General features: G+C 45.3%; 1 long non-coding RNA gene across 1 annotated transcript in view; it reads right to left on the bottom strand.

Annotated features, from left to right (window-relative positions):
- Window positions 1-8,606: 8,606 nt before the first annotated feature.
- Window positions 8,607-25,376, bottom strand: part of LOC146397066 (uncharacterized) — a 52,647-nt gene continuing 35,877 nt past the window's right edge. Inside the window, exons 2-3 of the long non-coding RNA XR_014826261.1 lie at window positions 13,829-14,036; window positions 8,607-9,751 (exon numbers count right to left, since the gene is read on the bottom strand). This is a non-coding gene — a long non-coding RNA (uncharacterized LOC146397066). The remainder of the gene's footprint in view (window positions 9,752-13,828; window positions 14,037-25,376) is intronic.

The following is a 25,376-nucleotide window of genomic DNA, read 5'->3' as shown; positions in this document are numbered from 1 at the left end:
TTTACAACGACATTTGATTCATGCTAATTAGTTGTATTAGAATAAGAAATAGTGGAGTTCCCCTTGTGGCTCAGCAGTAATGAACCCAACTAGTATCCATGAGTACACAGGTTCAATCCCTGAGTTTGCTTAGTGGGTTACGGATTATGCATTGCTGTGAGCTATGGTATATATCACAGCCATGGTTTGGATCCTCTTTTGATGTGGCTGTGATGTAGGCTGCTAGCCTGGGAACTTCCATGCTTCAGGTGTAGCTCTAAAAAAAGCAGAAAAAAAAAAAAAAAAGGGAAGAAATGTCAATAAGTCAGCAACTGGCAACTAACTGTAGTTGGCCTTGAAATCTTGGGTCTATCTGGGAGATATCTTTTACAATGTGTGATGGAATTTTACATGTTTTAACCCTTTCTTCTCTAATAAATGTTGACACTCAAAGATCTTTTACCTTGGTTGTTGGCAGATAAATCAACCAATGCAGTTAATGCAAAAAAAAAAAAAAAAAAAAAGCAAAATTTCTGCCAAGGGAAATTTTCAGTCTAGAAAACAAATATTTTTAAAATATAAAAATTTATAGGTATAAGACTTTAAAAAATATAATTTGAAGTGGTCCTAAAACAATTTTGTTTTCTACTAATTAAAATGCAATGACAAAGAAGTTCCTGCTGTGGCATAATGGGATTTGCTGTGTCTCTGCAGCGCTGGGACCCTGGTGTGATCCCCAGCCCGGCACTGTGGGTTAAGGATCTGGTGTCGCTGCAGCTGCAGTATATTCCACACAGCTGTGGCTCAGATCTGATCCCTGGCCTAGAAACTCTATATACTGTTGGCGCCCAAAAAAGAAAAAAAAAAATGCAGTGAAAGCTCTGCTTCCTTTCAGCTAAAATATGGCAAGATACCAAAGGGCAGTCACTGCCTGGACAGTTCTTTGTCTTTGCTGAAATTGATGTCTTCTCCAATATCCCACTAGCGAAAAAACTGGCAGAGAACAAAAATCTTTCCTAAGACTCTACCACACTGGCAAGCAATACGTGCCATTTTTGTATATTATAATAATCCAAGAATGGTATATTTTTTTCAATGACCTGCAGAGCAAATTGTACCTTGAGCTGCACAAATTAATCTGGAAAATGACCCTTGCAGAGGTCTATTGTGATATTATTGTTTATATGCCTGTGTTAATTTTTCTTTGACATTGTATAATTTGGTCTTACAACTGCTTAGCTAAATAGCAGTTAATGGAACTTTGAATAACTTATAATTCGTTCACTTATTTGATAAGTGGGGATTGTGCAGGTGTTGGACTGTGCTAGGGCTGAGGATTCTGATGGTTGGGAATGTGGCTTTCTTACTGGGAACATAAGCTCTATAGTCATCTGGCCTGGATGCAAATTCTATGTTTTGTTTTGTTTTGTTTGTTTGCTTTGGGGGGCCACACTTGCGGCATATGGAAGCTCCCATGCTTGGGGAAAAATCGGAGCTGCAGCTGCCAGCTTATGCCACAGCCATAGCAATGCAGGATCTGAGCTTTGTCTGCAAGCTATAACACAGCTCACAGCAATGCTGGATTCTCAACCCACTGAGCGAGGCCAGGGATTGAACCTGCATCCTCATGGATACTGGTCAGGTTCGTTACCACTGAGCCACAATGGGAATTCCATGAAAACTAATTTGAATGATTTAAAGGAGCACCGTGAGGTGACAAGAACATTTAACAGAAATAGCAACACCTAGCCTTAAAACCTCAAGTGGCTTTAGGAATTGAAAAGCACAAAACAGAATGATTTCGTTCATGTCAGATCATTGAAATACCATTCTAATGTTTGTCTGAAAACGTGTAAATTGAAGTATTATTTTTAGGCTGTCATATTTTGCATAAGACTGTAAATTTCAATATTTGTTTTATATCTTAGCTTTGTCAAAAGAACGATTTTTGGCAATTAAAATTAAGTTCATTTGAGAGGATGCAAGGGGCTCAGAGTCTGACTTTGGGTCTGGGCTCATTTCACTCTCCACCATCTACAAGTTCTTTCTCTGGAGTGGTTCTGCGAAATCTTCACGGAGATTTGTTGGTCTGAAGTATACTGCAAGTCTTTCTCATGTGTGATTCACTTCCAGGCCGCTGCTCTTGTGCTAAAAAGTCCTTGATAGGACGTGACATGTGATGCCAATATGACACCCCCTCCTGGAATAAGGCTGAGGGTTATTTGCTGTTGTTGTTGTTGTTAATGAGTCTGTTTGTTTTTTTGGCCCTCCCCGGGGCATGTGGAAATTCCAAGGCGAGGGACTGAACCGCTGCCACAGCCCTGGCCGGTGCCACAGCAGTGACAATGCCGGATCCTTAACCCACTGCACCACAAGAGAACTCTTTTTTTTTGGTGTTTGTTTTTGTTTGTTTGTTTTTTGTTTTAAGGCTGAGGTTCTTTTATGCTGAGAGACCTTGTATTTGTGTGCAGTAATGAGCAATTTGTTCAGCTTGAAAGATTGTCCAGTTGTCATGTCATCAAAAAGTCCAACAGCAGGGATGTGATATGAACTTGAAGGAAGCTGTAGCAAAATAAGAGTGTACATTCTGGAGTCCGACCACCCGAGTTTGATCGCTTGATCAAGCCGCTGGACCTTTTTGTGTTTCAGTTTCCACACAGGCACCATTCACATGAGATGATGAGCCACACTGTGTGCTGAGCAGCGACTAAAGGTCAGCTGTTGTCATGGTACAGAGTTCGGAACACCAGCCTTGAACACCGCTCTTCCAGGCTTAGAATAGCGCGAGGTCACACACAGGCACCAGGCAAAAGACTACAGCTATGCAAATGGCACAACTTAAAGACTTGGGTTTATCCTTATAAAAGAATCCTCAGTTCAGTACAAACAATAGAGGCAGGGAGGTACGGTGGAATTCTCCCTGGTGGAATTTTCCCGAACAAGGATTGTGTGTGTGTGTGTGTGTGTGTTAGTTTTTGTGCTATGGATAACACTATCGTGAAGGAAAAAGTTGCCACCTGCTACAAGTTCTCAGGCAAAGTGTCCATGGTGAAGGGGTTTTGGGTCATTGCCCCAAACACCCGCAGAAACCCGAAGTCAGGTCCCATTGATCTTAACTCTCACGAGCCTCGGGAGGGATGTTTTGAAATGCGTTTGAGTAAAACATAAAGATAATGCATGAAAGTTTTGCAGCTGGTCCTCCCTGACATAGGAACTCCTAGAAGGCTCTCAAAATGCCACTAGATGGCAGAGGAATGTTATGGAACCAGCCAATCATCACAGACTAGTTAAGGGTGCATCATCTGGTGGGAGCCCTGTCTGAAGGATCCAGAGGAAACTTGCCTGCAATGTGGGCTTTTAGTCTTTGTCTTTCCACACACACTCAGCCCCCAGAGGAGTCCATGACCTTGGATGGCTGGTACTAGCCTAACCTAGTGTGTGATTCTACTGTTGCCCAAATCCCTAAGCAGAAAATATCAAAAACTTCCCAACCTTTGAAAATTTTATTTTCAGGTCTCCTAGAACTGGACATTTGGAAGAAAAGCAACATTCCTGCAGGTACTTTGCAGGCATTTCTTAGAGAGAATGAGCTCAATGTGTGCCGTGCAGTCTTTCCTCTGAACACCAGGTGGGTGGATCCTTTTCTCAACCTGCTTATACCCAGGAGGGGGAAACAACCCCACTGCTATCTAAGTCTTTAACTTCTTAATCTCAGAAATCATTCCTTTTGGATATTGATCCTAGTTTCTAACACTGTGAAGTTTGGGAGGTTAATTTGGATTAAACCTGAGTGAATCAGCGGTTCTTCTTTCTTTCTTTCTTCTCTCTCTCTCAGATGAGGTTTGGAGTCTGATCTGGAAATCACTCTTTTTATTTCTGAGCTCTGGCTCAGCTATATCCTATCTGGAGAGGGTTCAGGATGGGATTGATCAAGCAGCATTGTAAGCAGAAAAGAAATGCCCTCCTGCAAAAAGAGCTGCTTTAATATCATGTCACTGCCGCGTGAAGAAGGAATCTTCAGGTTCATAAAGCAGGTTCATAAAGCAGGTTCTTCAGTCATAAAGCAGGTTCTGCTTTATGACTTCAAATTGTATTACATTCAATGTAGATTCTAAAAATAACAAAACTTTTGCTCTGTCATATAAAACCATCCAATTAATTGCTCCATTTTCTGGGGAAAAACCAAAGGTAGCTAATTAAGGTCTGTGGTTTAAGAATCAATTTCTCCTCGATTTCTACGCGATGGATGCTGATTGAAGATTAGAACACAGACAGCTGAAAAGATAGCAGGGCGTGCGATTCATATTAAGAGACAGGATAAGGACTCTACAGTCTGAAAAGGTGACAGGGAGGCGGATTCAGAGGTGGCAACTGAAAGTGTGTCCTCTGGTACAGTTCCTCCTACCGAGCCCTAAGCCACCCTCAGTCAAAGCCCTCTGTGTGTCCGGGATCCCTTCAGAGCCTCCATCTCTGACATAGGCAGTACTCTCTTGCTGAGGAGCTGCTAGCCTTTGGTGTGAGCAGAGATGCTGCCAGAGCATTTTCCACCCATTTCCCACCCACCCAGCCCTCACTTGTGCAAGCGATTGCCATAGTGGCCATATGCTCCCTCTGGGGGTGGAGCTTCCCAGCAAAGGATCTGCCTCTTGGCTTTGGGAAGAAAGTGGGAGAGAAAATCCAGCTTTCAAATTAAGGGCACATGACATTTGGTGTGCTTCCAAATTAAGTTAACACAATCAGTTCCTTCTTTAAAGAACCCCTTTAAAGGCCCACACGAGCTGGGAGGAGGAGGTTCAGCTCCTCTTGCTTCCTATAAAGGGTTCTTGGAATCATAGCCCTCCATGAACCAAAGGAAGGCCAGTGAGCAGAGCCTGCCTGCCCAGAGTCAGGGGCAGCACAGAGGTGGAGAGGAAAGCTTTGGAGACCTAAGACAGGGGAGGAGCCACATCTCTGAGCCGTCTCATCTCATCTCTTTGTCCAGGGGTCTAGGCTGGGCTTTGAAATGTGCCCTGGGAATGAAGGTCGAGCTGGGGAACCACTCCCACTAGGAGCTTCCAGCCACTTTGCTTTGCCCGCAGCTGTCAGTCCCCTCTCACTTCCCAGATCATCGCTTGAGGATTTCCCACGGCTTGCACCCCAGCCTCTCCCCCATCAGCGCCCCTGCCATCGCCCCACGTCCCTGTGTGCAGAGCCCCCTTTCATCCTTTGATGTCCCTCGCGGCCCCCGAGGAGGCTGATCAGGCTTCCCTGCCGCTGGGAACATTTTGAAGGGTTTTCTCTCTAGAAGGCAAAACTGCCTTCATTTCTGCCTCCCGTTCTAGATTGTTTCAGGCTAGACATGCAGGGAATTTTTCTCAGGGAGGCATTTCCATTTGTGTAGGATAATATTTGCTTTAGTAGCTGGGTACATTTCTGGAGGTCTGGTAATGATAATACTGAGATGTATTTAGAAGTTTACAGATTCGCTGGAATGGGGAGTGGGAAAATATGGTTTTCCTTCACAAGGTCTGTAATAAAGGGCCCTGTTGTGCTGCTTTGGGAACTAGTAGTGCATCCTGCTAGTTCATGGTGGCTATTTAGAGGGACAATCGCCCACAGTCCCGGGGTCCCTGCACGTCCTTTTATGAAGCCTGGGGATCAGCAGGCTTAAATTTGCCTTTATTTCAAAAGCCACTAGAGAGAGGGAAGAGCTGCCTTACTTCCAGCCTAATGTGTCTGAGAGTCACATCTCCCAGGCCCCCATGTCACTCCCATGTCACAGTCTGGATGGGATGCCAACTTTTCCACTTGGTGAGAAGATCACAGACATTGAGATTGGCCTTTTAAATTTTTAAAAAATTTTTTAATTTTAATTTTATTTATTTTATTTTATCTTTTGCCTTTTCTAAGGCCACTTCTGCAGCATATGGAGGTTCCCAGGCCATGGGTCTAATCGGAGCTTCAGCTGCCGGCCTATGCCAGAGTCACAGCAACGCAGGATCCAAGTGGCATCTGCAACCTACACCACAGCTCACAGCAACGCCGGATGCTTAGCCCACTGAGCGAGGCCAGGGATCGAACCTGCAACCTCATGGTTCCTAGTCAGATTCGTTAACCACTGCGCCACGACGGGAACTCCGAGATTGGCCTTTATTGGGATGATTAGTGTCTTTGCCAGTTGTGCATAAATTGATAAAACTCTAATAATCTTCCTAAAAAGCATAAAAGCTGATGATAATGAAAATGCAGTGGCATATGGTTGAGGAATCTAGTTAATGGAGAGATTTTTTAATTTTAATTTTTTAAATTAAAAACATTTGTTTGTCTTATAATGATTTTTATTTTTTCCATTACAGCTGATTTACAGTGTTCTGTCCATTTTTCTGCTGCACAGCAAGATGACCCAGTCACACATACATGCATGCATTATTTTCTCACATTATCCTGCTCCATCATAAATGACTAGATATAGGTCCCAGCGCTATACAGCAGGATCTCATTGCTTATCCATTCCAGACACAATAGTTTGCATCTATTAACCTCAAATTCCCAGTCCCTCCCACGCCTTCCCTCTCCCCCTTGGCAACCACAAGTCTGTTCTAATGGAGAGTTCTTACATTAGCGAGCAGGGATGCAAATTCTCAAAACATTTAGGTTTGGGCAGGGCACTCAATCAGCCAGGGTGGTCCTCAGCCTGAGCATGGCCGGAGGACCCAGATTGTGACCGTCCTGGCAGTGGCTCCATGCATGGATTATGTCGCTGTCACTTGGAGCAGTCACTCTTTTAACCAGGTCATGCCTGATCTCTGCCAGCTGGGAAGGCAGCTGGTCCTTCCTCCCAACCCTCTGACTTCCCAGTGGTAACAAGGGTGTTTCTCGCCCTTTCAGCAGGGGGCATGCTCTGCCCAGGATAGAGCTTGGCTCCTGGGCCACCTGTTCCAAAGCTGTCCTCAGGACTGAGGGGCCGTCTTCTCTCAGCTCCAAGAAGGCAGACCTGAGAACTCAGGCCCACTTGGGACTTGGTGAGCGTCCTTTGGGGGGCAGGGAGCAAAGGGGTAAAATGCAAAATATTGCTTACGCCTAAGCTTTGGTTTTGTTTCCGAACGTAAATAAGCCCTACTCTAACCTCCCAAGGAGTAAACTGGAGGCAGAGAAAACCTTAAGACAGAAATAAAACCTTGGGAGCTCCCTCTGTGGCGCATGGGATTGGCGGAATCTTGGAAGTGTTGGGATACAGGTTCAATCCCTGGCCTGGCATGGTGGGTTAAGGATCTGGCATTGCTGGAGCTGCAGTTTAGGTTGTGACTGTGACTGGGATCAGATCCCTGGCCCGGGAGCTCCATAGGCAGGGCAGCCAAAAAAAAGAAAAGAAAAGAAAAAACAGCAAAAAACTAAAACGTTGGTCCCCTCAAGTGACCAGTCACTTTTGGTGTGAGTAAGGGAGCAATCAGTGCTCTTGGGTTTTCTCCAGAGGAGACAGGATCCAAGGGCTGTTTTAACTGGAATGAGATCTACCTGCAGATGTTGAATTTTTCTCAGAATCTTTCTCTGTGTGTTGCTTAAATAGGAATAGTGGAGAAATCAGGGCAGATAAAGAGGGGTGTTTTAGCTTTCCTGTGGGGGGCATAGAGGGTGGGGACCCTGACTTCTTTTCCAGTGCTGCCTAGGATCAAACGAACATTTTGCTCTAAATACGAATTGAACTCCAAGTCACCTGAAATGCAAGAAACACTGGAATTTGTGTCTGTGTGTGTATAACCCCTCGGGCAATTAAACAGCGCAGAAAACAGTAAGTAAATCAGAGACCCATTACACACTAACAGCCAGGAAGCAGGGTTTTTTTTTTTTTCCCCCCTAAGTAAATTGTTTTATTTGATAAAGAATTTTCAAATGAGGCATGTGGACTGAAGTTCATTCTCTCCCTTAATGGCTTTGAGCCTTTGCTAGTCAGTTAGGGCGGCTGTGACAAAACACCACGGACAGGGTGGCTTAACAGATTTTTTTTTTTTTTTTCCCTCCCAGCCTCAGAGGCTAGATGCCAAAATCAAGGTGTTGGTAGGGTTTTTTTTGTTTGTTTGTTTGTTTGTTTGTTTGTTTTTCCCCTGAGGTCTCTCTCCCTGGCTTGCTCATCAGGTCACCTTCTTATGTCTTATGTCTTTACACGGTCATCTTTCTGAGCAGGCACACAGGGCGTCCTCATACGCGTTCTCTTTCTGTGTCCTAATATCCTTTTCTTATAAGGACGTGAATCTCATTGGAGTAGGGCCAGCCTCATGACCTCATTTTAGCTTAATTACATCTCTAATGACCCCATCTCCGATACAGTCCCATCCCGAGGTCCCAAGGGTTAGGGTTCCCACATGTGAACTTAGGGGGACAAAGTTCCAGCCCAGAGCAGAGTCTCCTTTTCCTCACTGGGAAAAATGGACGAAAACTTCCCCTCCTTCCTTTCATTTAGACTTCGCATGTCAGAGGCTACCAAAAAAAAAGCAAGTTATTATGAGGGTAGGACAGGCAGCTCAGGACAATGTGTCTTATGAGCCAATGTGAAAGGTACATCCTCTGTACACACCCAAGCTTTGGAAGCCACGTTTGCCATGAAGAGATGAATTTGCAAAGGTGCCGCTAATGTCATGCTCTCTCATATATTTGAACTTACATGCAAATCACTTTTTCATTTATTTATTCCTCACCATCGATTGCACACCTACTCTCCTGGGCGCTGGGTCAATGTGATCCATTATCTACCGGTGACACAAAATGTCGAGTTGGCGGGATGGATTCTGTAGGAGGTTTTCTTAAGCAAGAGAAGACTCCTCATGTGTCTTCCTGTACAGCTTATATGGGGAGCTTCACCGAAAATCTCTCTTGCCTTCAACACCTTCCCCTGACTCTTCCCTCCTCAGTCACAGGAGGCTGCTCAGGATCTGAAGGTTCAGAAGAACTTGGAGGTGACCCTGGGTTTAGAACTGGAACCACATAGGTTAGACCCAGGATGAAGAAATTCAGATTCTGTCACTCTTAGAGGCTGAATATCTGATGCAGTGAGGTAAACCTGGGTTCTATGAAAAATAAGTTACACACACACACACACGAGTGTACAGAGGCCAGAAAAATTTGCACCTGTCCTTGAGTAAAGTGAGCAGCATTGGTATTTTTATTTTATTTGTTTTGTTTTATTTTATTTTATTTTATTTTGTCTTTTTGCCTTTTCTAGGGCTGCTCCTGGGGCATAGGTAGGCTCCCAGGCTAGGGGTTGAATCAGAGCTGTAGCTGTCAGCCTACGCCAGAGCCACAGCAACGCGGGATCCGAGCCGCATCTGCAACCTACACCACAACTCAAGGCAACGCCGGATCCTTAGCCCACTGAGTGAGGCCAGGGATCGAACCTGCAACCTCATGGTTCCTAGCGGGATTCGTTAACCACTGAGCCACGACGGGAACTCCAGCAAGAGTCCCCCAGTTCCACAGAGGGGAAAACAACACTATCATGCACTCTTGATCTCCTGCTCTCAAATTTTGAAGCTTCAAAGCTGAATGAGGAGCATAAAACCCAAGCTCTGATCTCCGCTGTGGGAACTCCTTCTCTGTCGCATGACACGGTGTGGGCACAAAGGGAACTATAGCCACACTCTGCCCAGGTATCCAAGAGCAAAGGGAGGACGCTTTGATTTCTTTCTGATGCCCAGTCCTGAGTGTGGAGTCTCGTGGTACAGGAGGAGTGCCAAGGAGAAATGAGAAGTCCAGAGCCATGAAACAGATTCGAAACTGAGGCAGAAACCAGCCTGCAATCCTAAAGAGGAAGGAACAAAAGAGCATCAGGCAGGCCACTTGCTACATGAAAAGAGCAACCTTGAAAACATGGGAAGAGGGACCTCAGGAATGGAACTTTTTACTTTGGGCCAACAGACCATTTTGTAGTTCTGAAACTCCTTTGGACTTTAATTCTGCTTTACTTCCAAAACGGGACTGGAAAGGGGGCTGATGAAGCTAAAAATATCAAACAGCTTCAGATCCTTGGTTAAAAACATTAGCAGCAACACCCGGCAGAGCTCACCTCCCCCACTCTTCGCATTTCATTGTAAGAGGAAAACCACGAGCCAACCCACCGAAGGGTGTTATAATTAACTCACAAGCCCTCCTGCGCTTCCTAGTGGTTTTCGAGTCTCTGAGCTGCAGAAGTAACGTGAGATGGGGTTATTTCATATGTGTTACGGAAGGAGGAAACCAAAACACCTTTTCAGTTCCTTTTGCTAAAAGAGTCCATTCCATCCATTTAATTTACTGTTTCCAGTTCATGGGAATCATCTCTTAGTGACATTTATTAGGCAAATCTGGGCTAAGAGGAGTTAACATGTGCTTATCAAGGTCTTCATGGCAAATAACAGAGATCAAGCCTGGCCCATCAAAGCAGAAAAAAACACGTTTATTCAAGCATATTAGATGCTGTCTAGAATCCCAGAGAGTGGAGAATAAACTTGGAGGCTGTATGATCACACAGTCCCTGACATCAATTCTGGGGCTGTCCGAAGTGAGGCTCCACTGCCTTCACTTTGGGCAAAGAGACGACAGCTTGTCCCTGACCACGTCTCACGTGGAACGAACTTCTGGGTCCTCTATCAACTGGCTGTGGTGGCCACCGTCTTGGCAGGGCTCATGTCCTGACTTGGGTCCTCTGGTCCTCACGTTCTCCCTTCCTCTCCAAAGATCTCTAAGGAAAATGCTCCCCACTTCCTCTTTTGGGAAACCCAACCTGATCCAAAAGAAGGGAGCTCATGCTTTGGAACCATCCCCACCCCCGCTGTACCCCCAGCTGCTGTGGCTCAGGTTAGCATCGTTCTATCTGGAGGGATACCTAGAGCTTAAGCTTGATGGTCCATGATGTTCAAGAGGAGAGTCAGCCCCCCTGGCAACCGAGCCCTCTAGGCTGGGTCTCCTTGCTCTGCCCTGGGCCTGGCAGGCACTCCTGATTCTTCGACTGCCTGGCCTGTTAGAGCAAGCTCATGAACATCTGAAAGAAGAACAAGTATGAAACCTCCAGGGGCAGTGTAATCTAGACCTCTATCAGGAAAGAAGCGGCTCACATACCCCGCAAGGCTTTTTTCCTGCAGGGACAGCCAGACTTATTTTTATGCAGAGCAGTCACCTTGGCATCCCCTCAGGTAGTAAAGGACCCAAACTACCCTTTACTGGCTATTCCTGTGGACGCTCTCAACAAGGGTTCCTGGCTGACCATTTATGGAAAGGACCCTTCCTCCTTTGGTTCTTCTCCAGCTCCCTCTTGGGGGTCAAAGGCATTTCATGGTCTGGTGCTACTTCCTCCCATTACCAAGTCACACGTCACCCTCCTTGTGTTAGTGGTACAAGGCTATATATTGAACATTTAACGTGGTGGAATAGCCAGCTTGAATATTAATGATGCCTATTTTTCTCTCAGCTGTAAGTTCATCCAGAAAGAATGAGAGGTATTTTCTCCTTCTTCTCCCAAGAGAGGAGCCAGGTTCTGTGTCCTGGATGTCTGGGCTTCTCCTGTCTAAGAGGAGCATTCGATGTCTTTGTTTTCAAAGTCTAGTTTCCTGCAGGAGACAGGACTCAACCCACTGGATTGATGAGGGCTCTGAGGGTTGAAGGGGCAGGTGCAAGGGTGCAGCCTCAAGGCCGGCCAGAGGCAAGGAGTGAGGTCCTGAAATGGTAAAGACCCACTTTAGCTTGCAGACACTACTTCGAGAAAGAGGACCCCTTGGAGGAGGGCTGGGTACCTGCAGGCCAGCGAAGGACCAAGTACTGATGTACAAGGCTCTAACAGCCAAGGCAATTGTCCCCTGGTACCCGGTCTGACATTCAAGGAGTGGAGTCTCACCATTGACCACCTGCTAGCCCCTGGAACAGGCCAGCCTGCACTCACGGAGCAAGTGAGGCTGGCTTCAGATGGATCCACAGCACTGACGGATGGCCGTGGGCCACACCCAGAAGAATCCCAGGGATATAAGGCGATCCAGCTGAGCACTGACCCCACACTTAGAGAATCATTTGGGGCCTTACTAAGTTTCTAGAGTTCCTTATAGTCCTCCAAGATTGGAAGTGGGAGCCCCAAAGAATAAGTCAATAATGGACCTCTCTCTGACCCTTAAAAGAAAATCTTATTTTGGAAAAAGTTAAATTTATAGAGATGTTGCAAAGATAGCATAGGGAGTTCATGACTACCCCTCACTCGAATTGCCCCAAGTTACATTTGAACAAGTTACATTTCTGTGGTACATTGTCGAAACTCAGAAACCATCACTGGTTCATTATATTAAGTGAGCTCCAAACTTTATTGGATGTAACTTTTTTTTTTTTTTTTTGTCTTTTTGCCTTTTCTAGGGCTGCTCCCACAGCATATGGAGGTTCCCAGGCTAGGGGTCTAATCAGAGCTGTAGCCACCGGCCTACACCAGAGCCACAGCAACTTGGGATCCGAGCAGTGTCTGTGACCTACACCACAGCTCATGGCAACACTGGATCCTTAACCCACTGAGCAAGGCCAGGGATCAAACCCTCAACCTCATGGTTCCTAGCCGAATTCGTTAACCACTGTGCCACAATGGGAACTCCTAGATGTAACTTCTTATCCCACTAACATCTTCCTTCTGTGCCAGGGTCCAATCCAGGGAACCATGTTGCATTTCACTATGTTTCCCCAGTCTCCCCTGGCCTATGACAGTTTCTTAGACTTCCGTAGTTTTTTGTGACCTTGACAGTCTTTTTTTTTTTTTTTTTTTGGTCTTTTTGCCATTTCTTGGGCCGCACCCGCGGCATGTGGAAGTTCCCAGGCTAGGGGTCTAATCAGAGCTGTAGCTGCCGGCCTACACCACAGCCCACAGCAATTTGGGATCTGAGCCATGTCTGCGGCCTACACTACAGCTCACGGCAACGCTGGATCCTTAATCCACTGAGCAAGGCTGGGGCTCGAACCCGCAACCTCATGGTTCCTAGTCGGATTCGTTAACCACTGAGCCACAACGGGAACTCCGACCTTGACAGTCTTAAGGAGGGTTGGCCAGCTATCCTGTAGAATGTCTCCTGGACTGGGTTTGTCAGCTATTTTTCTTATATTGGACTGGGGCTATGGGACTTGGGAACCTGCCCTTCTCATCACATCATGTCACATCAGAGAGTGCAGGCATGACACCCACGTGACATCACCAATCATGTCAGCCCTCATCCCTTGGGGAAGGCGGTCTCTGTGAGGTTTCACCACTGTAAATTCAGTTTCCGCTTCCCCATTCTATAACTTATAAGCCACCCAACCCTGTTTTATTTGCAATAAAAACATAAAGAAATGAGATGCTGCTTGCAGCTGAGTGTCATGGAACAATTCTTGCCTGGTATATTTATATTTGAACAAGGGTTTTCTTGAAGCCCTCTGCCTCAACCAAAAGTAGCAACTCTAATGGGAGGAATTTCAGGCTCTGTGACAGTTGGGTGTGGGCGTGTGGGCTTGGGCGATAAATGTAAGCAGCATTCTCAAGCCTACCTCTCAGTGCCCTGCTCCCCTGCCTATATATAGGGCCAGAGCATGGAGTATCCTGTTCATAACATCTTAGTGCAGATTTGAAAACTTAACCCGCCTACATACACAGGAGGGACTGTCCTACCACCTATTTTCTAATACAGGGCAGTGAGTGCAGATTTAGAAGGGGTGAGGATGGTTTCCCCAGGACAAATCAAGCCTCTTTGGTTGAGCACATAATGGGAGAGAAGTATGGCTCCCTGTCTGGTTCAAGTCCAAAGTGTTCCCAATGAGAGAGCCACTTCATTTCAAGAGCAAGACCTCCCCCGTATCTTTGAAATTGGAAGCCACCTAAAAAGAGATACGAAAACAGCCTCACCTGTGTTCCTGCTCATCAAGTAGGAAGTTGCTGCTTTCGACGTCTTGTCATGGCCACTTTCTGCGCCAGAGATCACTTTCAGCACCTCTTGTTGTCCCAGCTGTCCCGATGACCCTGCGAGCTATGGATTTTCGGGTTTAACGCTTTAGACAGAAAGTACTTCTGTGGTTGGAATCGGCAGAAAGAGTCCATGAATCATGCAGACTCTCTGCAATGACAAAGTAGTTATTGGAACTTTGCAGAAGTTGTTTATTGGGCCTCTGACGTGTAGAGAAGCAAGGAATTTAGCGACAGATTTAGAGCAATAAAGCATGGTAATGTTTATTCACACTTTGTGCTGCCAACATTAAAATTCAGTTCCATAAGGCTTTGACTTGGGTCCTTAGCAGAAATCATCTCATAATATCCTTCTGACGTGGGCTGTGTGACAACCGTTCTGCAGGAGGTTGGAATGAGGCAGAGATTTAAGGGAAGTCTTTAGATGAGACCATGGATGGAGATCAGGAGGGGACCGGGGTGGGGGGCGGGAAGGTGTTCTGAGGTCAGGAAGGCCCAGCTGAGCACCCTGAGGACTCCTCAAGATCAAGGCTGGAGCTCAGTTCTCATGGTCACCTTGACTGGGTTCTACTTCCACCTTTTATTTAACACCTTTTGCTGGAAGTCGGACTGCTGGGCAGAGGATTAGGACAAGATTCTGCCTCGGCTCATAAGAGGCTTACAGTTTAGAGGGGTGGAGGCAGGGGGAGGGTGACATGGGACAGACAGGTGAAAAACTGGGCAATTAAACCAGCGGCTGGTGTTACCCAAGTGGTGACGAGGGTTTGGGGATGGGGGATTCCAGGCAAAGACAAGGCAAGTTAGAAGACCCAGAGGCAGGCTGGGAGAGCTGTAGGTAACCAACCCAACCAACCTCCATGGAAATAATGATGAGATTTTGTGTCTCAAAAAAAAAAAAAAAAAAAAAAAAAAAAGGCATAACAATTGAACTTCATTTGGAAAAGTAAATATACCACTGAGTTAAATTTTGGGAAAGTGTAATGAGGAGACGAAGGAACCTTAAATATTAAAGGAAATCTGAAAGCAAATTTAAAACACCATGCTCTGGGCATCAGAATTGATAAGTGGACAGGACAGAATAGTCAACCTAAAAGAGACCCTGAACATTTAAATATTTAGTGAATCATAAAGGAACCAATGGGGAAAGATTTGGATTCTTCAAAAAAAAAAAAAATAGCGCAAAATTTGATTATTTGTAAAAGGTTAAAATTACAATCTCACCTGATATATTTAAATACAGTAGAGGTGGATTAGCATAAAAAAAAGTAAAACATGAAGCCTTTTAAAATCAGAAGACAATATCAAAACTGAGCACTTTTGAAGCGCCGCATCAGTAAATTATTATGAAAAAGAATAAGATTTTTCCAACAAAATAAAAATTCTTAAGGATCTAACGAGTCAACCAAAAAGGCAAATGGCAAACTGGCAAAAATATTTTAAAGGGTAAATATCCTTATTTTACAAGCAAACCGAACAAAATATTAAGGAAAAACGTGTACCAGAAAAACGAAGGACAAAAAAAAAAAAGAGAGAAAGAAAAAAAAGAAAAACAAAGGACATGAACTGAAGTGCAGACACCCAATAAACCTGAAAAAATGTTCAAGCTTAGAGATAAAGAAAGAATGCACAATAAAATAAAAAGATAGCATATTTTCACCTGTTAAAATAGCAAAGATTTTAAAAGAAGGGACTTAGGCAATACGTACCATGAGCCTTGAGGGTATGTTTATTGCCTTTGACCCCAAATTCCACATTTAGACGTCTGTCTGAAAGCTTGATTTTTTGAAAATAACAACCCTGTCTTTTAAAATTAATTATTTCATAATTTTTATATTTTTAGTCCTATTAATAATGTAACTTCACACATGTAATTTGTTTTGTTATAGTAAGTCCTACGCGTCAAGGTAAAAAGCTACAATATATTTTACTTAGTAATTCTTTGACTTTTATAACTTTAAGTATTTGGACATTCCTAACTAATTGGCTATGTTATTTATGAAATTGCTTTTCAATATTGTCACAATCAATATTATATTTGCTCTGCAAAGGAGAAGTGAACCCCTTTGGAAAAATTTTAAAAATTCATTAAGTACTGTGGAAATAACACCCTCCCCCCTTTTATAAAGCAAACTCTCCTTCCATAAATTTATGCTCACTGTGGCCAAAACTCACAAAACTATATCTGATAGTCTCCCCTTTTATGTCTCTTTACAATATTGTAAAGAGAAGGGTTTAGCAGTCAGATTGCGGCATCACTAATACTGTGACAACAGGCAAATTCCTTAACTTCTGTGAGCCTCAGTTTCCTAATCTTTAAAATGGGTTTTACTGTTAGTTTAATTCCCTAGGGTATTGGAGGGCACATAATAAAATTGCTTAATAAATGGTGCTCAAACATGATTTCCATGAGGTCCTTCTGTTCCAATACTTCAGCATGTATTTGCTGATTTAACTTGGATTAACATGTAAATCACCATTTCATGGTTAGGACTCAGAGAATGGGTATCTGGCAGAAGAGAAGGAAATGATTTTGGAAAATTCTTGGGATCTTGGTGCCTGTTGAAGAAAAACAGGTGGGCACCATACAGAACAAACAAGTCCGAGGGCTCACACGGGAGAAGAACGCGGAGGCTCATGGGCGATGGACAGACCTCCCGGGTTCCTAGGCTTCATCAGCCTACACAGAATATTCAAAAAAGAAAAACGGCAAGCAATTGGCCACCTCAGTTTTCAGACACATCTATCTCGAAGGAAGACACCAAAAGTATTGCTCCACTTGAGCCTGAAACAAAACTGTCCTGAGGTCTTAGGAAGTGACTGTCAGAGATGCACGTCTTCCCGGGAGAGACCCTCATCCTTGGTGTCAATACAAACGCCCACCAGCGCTTCTGCCTGAGGCAGGAGACTCGCAACTTGGGTAAAAGGACCGCTTCTGGGTGGGGTGATCTCTAGCTCCTCCTGGCTTCCCACTAAAAAAAGGGGGAACAGCCTCTCTTAGAGCTGGAAACGAAGGGAGATTCACCGCCACGTGCCAGGAACAGGGAGAAACGTCTGTCGTTGACAGTTTAGACCCGAGCAGATTCAAGGGAGGGACGATCTGAGCTGGGACCGGCTCCATAAGGCAGACATCAGGCAAACTCCCTGCCCCGAGACCACGGCTCCTAAAACTTCAAAGCAGGACCCACCATATCTGCAAATTCCTGGGGCTTATATTCTCACGATCCCTTCGGCCTCTGGCCCCGCTCTCCCTGACGCTGCCCCTGCTTGGCCTCATATCAGCCTGGCCAGAACCTCAAACCCTTCAACACTTTCCACAAAAGAATTCCCTCAGCCCAGGCACTTCAGGAGTGTAGTTGTCTTAACTCGGTTGTGCTCCGTTGGGGTTAATTCTCACCCCCCCACCCCCCCCCCCCGCCAAGGGGCCGTTTGGTCTCGTCTGGAGACATTTCGGGTTGTCACCGCTAGTGGAGGCGTGCTGGTGGCACCTAGCGGGTACACTCCAGGGATGTTATGGTGTATAGGGCAGCCCTCCACGACAAGGAATCATCCAGCCCCAGCCCCAAATGTCAATAGAGGTGACACTGAGAAACTCTGCCTCATGAAGACGTGAAAATCTCATATGGTGACATTGCACAGTGCATGGGTTTCTGCCATCTCTCTGATTTTCTGATTTCCCTTTCTCCCCCCCCCCCCAGCTTTTTAGGGCCACACCCACAGCATATGGAAGTTCCCAGGCTAGGGGTCAAAGTCAGAGCTATAGAGCTACTGGCCTATGCCACAGCCACAGCAATGCCAAATCCAAGCAGCATCTGCGACCTACACCCGAGGTCGTGGCAACGTCAGATTCTCCAACCCACTGAGCAAGGCCAGGGTTCGAACCAGCATCTTCATAGATACTAGTCAGATTTGTTTCCGCTGGCGCCGCGATGGGAACTCCTCCCTTTTTCCTTTTTCTCTCTTTCTCTCTGTCTTGCTTCTCAGGAGCAAAACAAATTCCTCTCCCTGTCTCATGGTCTGCAGTTAAGCAATCACATTTAGTAATAACAATATGCCTTTGGAGTCTCATCCGCTTTACCAAGTAGTGTGTCAAATGACTTCTTCCAAATACAGTGCTCTCCCTAAGAGGAATTCTGGTAAATATGATTGCACTCTTATTAACACATACGCAAAGGCCAGATCCTTAACCCACAGAGCAAGGCCAGGGATCAAACCCGCAGCCTTATGGATACTGATAGGGTTCTTAACCTGCCGAGCCACAACAGGAACTCCCTAGAGTCAATCTCTTTACTTGAGTAAAAATTTCAAACAGGTGACCCCATCATGTTAAATGTTTGCACCTCAACTCCCAACCCTTCGTTCTCTCTGGAAGGCTCAGCTCAGACTGAATGCCTGAGGTGCAGAGGACTCCAACAGAGAAGGAAAACCAGGAGTTCCCCTCATGGCTCAGCAGTTAACGAACCTGACTAGGATCCGTGAGGATGCAGGTTTGATCCCTGGCCTCGCTCAGTGGGTTAAGGATCTGGTGCTGCTGTGAGCTGTGTAGGTTGCAGATGCGGCTCAGATCCTGTGTTGCTGTGGTGTAGGCTGGCAGCTGTAGCTCTGATTAGACCCCTAGCCTGGGAACCTCCATATTTTAGGTGTGGCCCTAAAATAGCAAAAAAAAAAAAAAAAAGGAAACCCAGCTAAGGAATCAAGCAAATATGCAAAATAAACTATGAAATTAACTCAGTGAAAAACAACTCTAATTTGTGTTCTCAGTAAGATCCAAAGAGGACAGGGCTGCTGGGAAACGGTCAAAGCAAATTTGAGGAGGAGGAGCTCTCGGGAAGCAGGAGAGGCAGCGGGAGATGAAAACCGTGATTGCCCAATTACAAGCCCCAGCGGAGGCACTGGATACCACAGAAATGTAAATCAGAGAAGGCGAAGATAAGGTTAGGAAATTCTCCCAGAACCCAGAGGAAAAATAAAAAGGAGATTATAGGGCAAGTTTAATAACAATAAATAAATAGCATTTCAAAAAGAGATCGGGGAATCAAAGAAAGAGGAATGGGAGCAAAAATCAGGGAAAGACCCTCTGAACTGTTATGGTTTAAAGAGAGGGGGTCGAGGGGAATGAGGATCTTTCTAGAAAGGGTGAATTCAGACCTCACGAGGAAGAACGATGCATCCTGAAAACAGGTGGAAACAAGCCCTATTAAAGCAAGATTCCACAAAGAGCGAGGCCTGTTGGGGCCACAGCAGGGTTTAGAGGGTGTCTTCACAGCCCATATGTTCTCCTCTACCAATACTTGCAAGAGTTCTTTAATCTGAGGCTGTAGATAGACAATAAAAAAGACCTCCTAAGACTAACTGGAAAACACTGTTAAATGAGAATTGGGGTCTAGTGCAATTCATTGAAGAAGAATTTACACTGTGCATGTAACCCGTATTTCTTCTGTAGACTAGTGTATTCATTTCTTGGGTGTAGGGGAGTTGGTGGAAAACCTGGCATTAGCGTGGCTGGGAAAGTAGTGCTTGTTTTTCCTGGTCTGGGCTTCTTCTGCAGGTCCCACGCTGGCCTGAGAACCAGGGTTATTAGTTACTGGTCTCACTTTCTGCCAATGCCCTTGTTCACAGTTTTTTTTTTTTCGTTGTTTTTTCTTTTCTTTTTTTTGGCCAACCAGTGGCAGCCGGGCCAGGGATCAGACCCAAAGCTGTTGTGATCTGCTGCCCCTTAACCCACTTGCCAGGCTGGGGATGGAACCTGCATCCCAGGGCTCCAGAGAGGCCAAGCTGCATCACGGTGGGAGCTCCCCCAGGGTTTCTTTTTTGTCATTTATTTGTATATATATATATATTTTTTTTTCTACTCTACAGCATGGTGACCTAGTTACACATACATGTATACATTCTTTTTTCTCACATTACATGTTCCATCATAAGTGACTATCAGAGTCCCAGTGCTACACAAAAGGATCCCATTGCTAATCCATCCTGAAGGCAACATTCTGCTTCTATTTACCCCAAGCTCCCAGTCCCTCCCAGTCCCTCCCCTTCCCCCTTGGCAACCACAAGTCTATTCTCCAAGTCCATGATTTTCTTTTCTGTGGAAAGGTTCATTTGTGCTCTATATTAGATTCCAGATATAAGTGATATCTTATGGTATTTGTCTTTCTCTTTCTGACTTACTTCACTCAGGATGAGAGTCTCTAATTCCATCCATGTTGCTGCAAATGGCATTATTTCGTTCTTTTTTATGGCTGAGTAGTATTCCATTGTGTATACACACCACATCTTCCTAATCCAATCATCTATCAATGGATATTTGGGTTGATTCCATGTCTTGGCTATTGTGACTAATGCTGCAATGAACATGTGGATTTTTTTTTTTGTCTTTTTTTGCCATTTCTTGGGCCGCTCCCATGGCATATGGGAGGTTCCCAGGCTAGGGGTCTAATCAGAGCTGTAGCCGCCAGCCTAAGCCACAGCCACAGCAATGCAGGATCCAAGCCACATCTGCGACCTACACTACAGCTCATGGCAACGCCGGATCCTTAACCCACTGAGCAAGGGCAGGGATCAAACCCGCTACCTCATGGTTCCCAGTCGGATTCGTTAACCACTGCGCCACGACGGGAACTCCCTGGATTTTTTTTTTTTTTTTTTTTTAAGTATGGTCTTCTCATCAAGGCTAGTGCTTGTCTGCCTGCCCTGTCCCCGTGGCCTCCTGCTCTGTGCTCTCTGTGCTCTGCCATGTGTCTGCCTACTCTCAGGTGCAATATTTAGCTCTTGGAAGTGTGCATAGACCATGCCAATGGAAGGGGTTAACTGCTTTATTTGATGGGGAAAAGCGATTCCTAAATGGGACATGAAATGAAGGAGACATGGGTTCTGTGATACTCCCCTTGTAACACCTTCAAATGCCCTCCAGGCTGCTGCTCAAGGTCCCCCCCGCCCCACGCCCCACTGCCCCAGTAACTCATGCCAGTTCTCATGTGGGCATAGAAGCATCACTCAGTGCTAGACCAGTGCTTCTGAGAGTAAGGCTTATCACCAGCCCCCTGAGAGTAAGCTCCCAGGTAATGGAAGTGGCTCCCTGCTCAAGAGCTCTGGAGGTAACAAATGTGAACTTAGCCAGTCAAGAGAGATGGACCACAGAACATCTTCCGATTCTGGAAAACCCATTGGGTTCCTGCTCACTTTTGCAGACCCAGAGAAGTCCTGTGGCTTTGAAGTCCTAAGTGGTAAATGAAATGGACTTGGGAACTCAGGGCTGGAAGGTCTTCAGAAGAAAAATCTAGAGGAGGAAATTATGTAGATAGGGTTAAAGAACTCCTATATTTTGTTCCTTTTTTTTTTTTTTTTGGTCTTTTTAGGGCTGCACCCACAGCACATGGACATTCCCAGGTCCAGGGTCAAACCAGAGCTGTAGCTGCCAGCCAGAGCCAGAACCACAGCAATATAGGATCTGAGCTGCAACTGTGACCTCCACTGCAGCTCACAGAAACGATGGATCCTTAACCCACCGAGGGACATCAGGGATTGAACCCATGTCCTCATGGATACTAGGCGGGTTTGTTGTCACTGAGCCACAGTGGGAACTCCATTTTCATTTTTATTCTTATGTACTATTTATTTTCCCGGGTTCATATTTTATTTTTCTATATGTTTAAGCTAGTTAAAACAAAAATAAAATCAAGAGGAATTACAGGTCATGATTGAAGGAAGGGGTGGTAGGCTCAAAGCCTAGGAGATGAGCTCACTCAGTTCTGCAGATCCCTGAGTCTGCCAAAGCCTGGTGTGAAAGGCACATTAATCGGGACGTAGGAGCTGGATAGGACAGAGAGAATGTGGGCTGAAGCAGGGACCCTGGTCTGGAGCCTCGAGAAGCCCAAGTAAGGCTTGACTGCGGTTTGGATGTTAATGCACATATCCCATGTCCTTACAAGACTGAGTGGTGTGATAGATGATAACCTACAGCAGTTTTCCTTAGTGAATTCCACCTCCACGCCCTTGGGGGTCTCCTCCCACACTGACTCTGGGTTTGGCCATGTGACTAGCTTTAGCCAATGGGATATCTGCAAACACGATATAAGCTGCTTGAGACGTTTATATTGAGATTTGCCCTATCAGAATGCTGCCCACATATCAGAGACCTGTGACCCAGTTGGCAGCCCACCCCCGCTGCTGAGACACGCCTGTGAAGACCTTAGACCACCCAGTCCCAGCTGAGCTGCCAGATAAATGACGTCAGCTGCACAGAAGACTCGGGGCAAGACCAGAACAAGAAGTACCAGTTAAGATCAGCCCAATCTGCTGACCATCAGCAGGCTGGTTGTTGTTTTCAACCTCTATGTTTTGGGTGATTTGTTATGCGTTAATATTCAACTGATACTCCTGCCAAATGTCTCATTACGTTTGCAACTAGTACCTTGCTCTGCACGTACTATATGACCCATAAAGGAATCCTCCTACAGCTTTTATTTAAGGAGGTCGAGAATGAGGGAATGAAAATGTGTACAGGAGAGTGAGGGCTGGGCATTTTATCTCCCTGTGACCCAAGCGTCTCTCTAGATTGGAGATCTTGTCTTCTCTTACCACGTTTAGGTAAAAATGGATGATATTGATGAGGTCTGATGTCCCCCTAATTGTATCAGGAAGTTGGAAATGTGTTTTCAACCATCAAAGGAGAGAAGCTACCCACTTCCCTACCTGCCTTCTCTCTCCAATGAGATGGCTTGAGGGTTTGAGGGAAAAGCCTGGGTAGAGGGTGCCCCTCACAGGATCCCCCCGATTACAGGGCTGAGTCCCTCCTTGAGAACCAACCAGGCAGTGCTGGTATGAGGCATTAGGCAAAGCACGTTCTTAGATGCCGCCAGTGAACTTGCAGTGTTTTCCTCCCTTCCCGTAGACAGCAAAGGAGGAAAATCATGCTTAGTACATGGCACCGCAACTGAATTTCATGAGAAAAAAGGGGCTTTGTAATTTCAAAGTGTAGTCTTGGAAACTCCCAAACAAGCCATTTGCCGCCCGGCTCTGTGTTTGCACAGCCAATTATTTAAATAATTTGTTAATGATTACATGCATAATGATAAATAACTATAATTCAGAATGAAACAGACGCTATGTTAACTAGAACCCTTTTTTCTCAGAATGATTAATTTAATGAATCATATCTTTCTTTATCTCTTCTCTGCGGAGAGACCAACCTGGCTGCAGTTCAGTTTTCTCAAATATGGGTGCCCTCTTTGTACCCAAAGAGATGCAGGGTATGCTCAGAACTGGCTTAACCTCTAAGGAAGGTTAACCTTTTCTTCCTTCTTGTGGCCTTGCCCACAGCGGAAGAAGCAGCAGTCGCATGAGGAGGTTTGCTGTGCAGGTGCTGCTTCTGAAAATCTGTCAACAGCCACTGTGACATCAAAGACAAACCCAGGGACAGGTTTGCCCGGGGGACCACTGAATGGCATCCCAGATGGAGGACCTTCCTCTGGGGCATCCTAGGGCTGCCATCTGGGTGTCTGCTTTTGGTTAGCTCGAGGCTTTGGGGGCACCTCAGACTTTGCTGTGATTGGACAGCAGGGAATTCAGCGGAAGACTGCCCCTGTGGTGAGGACGTCTGACTGTTATGCAAAATTTCCTACTATCTATTCATTCAGTAATGAGTCAACCAAAAAAAAAAGAAAAAAACAAACAAAAGACAACTGCCTATTCTGAACGATCCCGTTTGTCAGGTGTAGTAAGCTACCACAGAAACGTAAAATAAAGTTTCTGGTCAGTCCCATGAGTGTTCTATATAGTAGAAAAATTGTTAAATCAAGAAAGAGGGAAAAAAGTTAAATCAAGAGGAAAAAAACTGAAACCGAACGCTAAGAGAAACAAATGAGCCCCACAGTATTTCAAAAGAGTAACGCAGCTGGACCCCTGTGAGGAGGGGAGAATGAATCCAAGTAATTTTGGCTCTAGCGTTTCGACCCTATACCATCAGTAATGGAGGGAAAAAAACCACGCCAATAAACCCTGAACGCTTTTCAGTTGTTTTTTTTTTGTTGTTTGTTTGTTTGTTTTTGTTTTTTCTTCTTTTTTATGGCACCATCTGCAGCATATGGAATTTCTCAGGCTAGGAATCGAAACAGAGCTGCAGCTGCTGGCCTGCACCACAGCCACAGCAACTTGGGATCCAAGCCACACTTTCAACTTACACCACGGCTCGTGGCAATGCCAGATCCTTAACCCACCGAGCAAGGCCAGGAATCGAACCCACATCTTCATAGCTACTAGTCAGATCCTTAACCCGCTGAGCCACAATAGGAACTCCTCCTCAGTAGGTTTGTTTTGTGAGGTGACAGGAGTGTGGCAAGGAATGTTGTAGAATTGAGCCCATGAGTAAATGTGCCAATATTTGGGGAGTCAGAGATCTTACTGTGGTGTAAGGGATGTGCAAACGTGGGACAGAGAGAGCAAGAAAGAACCCGATGAGAATCAGAATCACGCTGGAATCAGGTGTCAGTGAAACTCAGGATTTCGACTCTTAACCTCTGAGCTTGTTTCCATTCTTTGATCTCTGCCCTCTGCATATCTGCCCATCTTGCCGTCACAGAGAATTTTCCTCCTATCACTTCGATGTGTTCCAATCCTACCTCTTCTCTACCAAGACTCTGGTCTTCTCTTTCCCCAGATAGGAACAATTTCCTTTTCTCCACACTTCCACAGTTCCATAACTGAAATTCATGAAAAGCACATTAATGTTTATCTTAGAATAATTATTGATGTGTGTACCTACTAAAGCACTTTTTGATGAAGAATCAAGGTGATGTGTTTACCTACGAAAGCACTTTTTGATGAAGGACCCAGGTCTGATTCTTTTTTGTTTCTCACAGGTGCCAAGGAATTCAATAATGACTTGCTGAACGAAAGAAGGAAAGGATTACTTTAAGGAGAATAAATGCAACATTCTGCAAAAATCTGAAAATCTAGTTGCACAAAGACTAAAGAGGGAAGATGTGCCCTGATGATAAATCTTGGTTTTCACAAGTTCATGGCGGGTGGCGCCACAGTGTGATGTGGCCTTCAGAATGCTAGTGACATGTAGGACACCACGGCCAAGGTGCAGTTTTAGAACAAGCAGGTGGTTGGGCTGCTCTGTTTGGCCATCAGCAGACTATTTTCTGATGCTGGATTTCTTTTTTATTGTGTTCAAGTATATTTTTATCCTAATTTAAAAATATTGTCAGCCCCATACTCAAGACCATGTCATGGGAGAATGGAATAAATGAGTTATTTGGACTGGAAGTCAGACTCCTGGGGAAGGATGGGAGGGAGCCAAGGAAAGGAGCATGAACAGAAATTGCCTTTATTTATTCATTTATTTATTTTCTTTTTAGGGCCACACCTGCACCTATACTTGCAGCAGCAGTGGATCCTTAGCCCACTGAGGGAGGCTGGGGATTGAACCCATATCCTCATGGATACGAGTGAAGTTCTTAATCTGCTGAGCCACAATGGGAACCCCTTC

Source organism: Sus scrofa, chromosome 14 (genome assembly GCF_054392235.1).
Source record: "Sus scrofa isolate SSC_HxYL_T2T_F1_AM1 chromosome 14, Sscrofa_HxYL_maternal_Yorkshire_Landrace_v2.0, whole genome shotgun sequence".
Taxonomy (NCBI): Eukaryota; Metazoa; Chordata; class Mammalia; order Artiodactyla; family Suidae; genus Sus; species Sus scrofa.
The sequence above is the reverse complement of the archived record's forward strand: the minus strand, read 5'-3'. Positions and strand labels throughout refer to the sequence as shown.